Raw genomic sequence first — 300 nt, forward strand, 5'->3', positions numbered from 1 at the left:
ATACATTTTATTGTCAGATTTAATAAAATCGAGCACGGCGTGCATTACCCTATGCGCAGAAGTCACGCTTTTTTCGGTTAATTTAACTGAAATAATGTCACGTTTATTTATTATAAATTTACTGTATATTTTCGGTAATTTTTACCAAAAATTCATAGTAAATTTATTTAAAAAATATTTCGGTTAAAATTACTGCGTATTTTTAGCTATTTTTACCATGATTTTATAGCAAAATAAATTGAATTGTTTTTTGGTTAATTTTACTATAAATTCACGGTAAAAATAGCCAAAAATATACAG

This window comes from Contarinia nasturtii, unplaced genomic scaffold (genome assembly GCF_009176525.2).
Source record: "Contarinia nasturtii isolate CC-2019 unplaced genomic scaffold, AAFC_CNas_1.1 Cnas_scaffold_5746, whole genome shotgun sequence".
In the NCBI taxonomy this organism is placed as follows: domain Eukaryota; kingdom Metazoa; phylum Arthropoda; class Insecta; order Diptera; family Cecidomyiidae; genus Contarinia; species Contarinia nasturtii.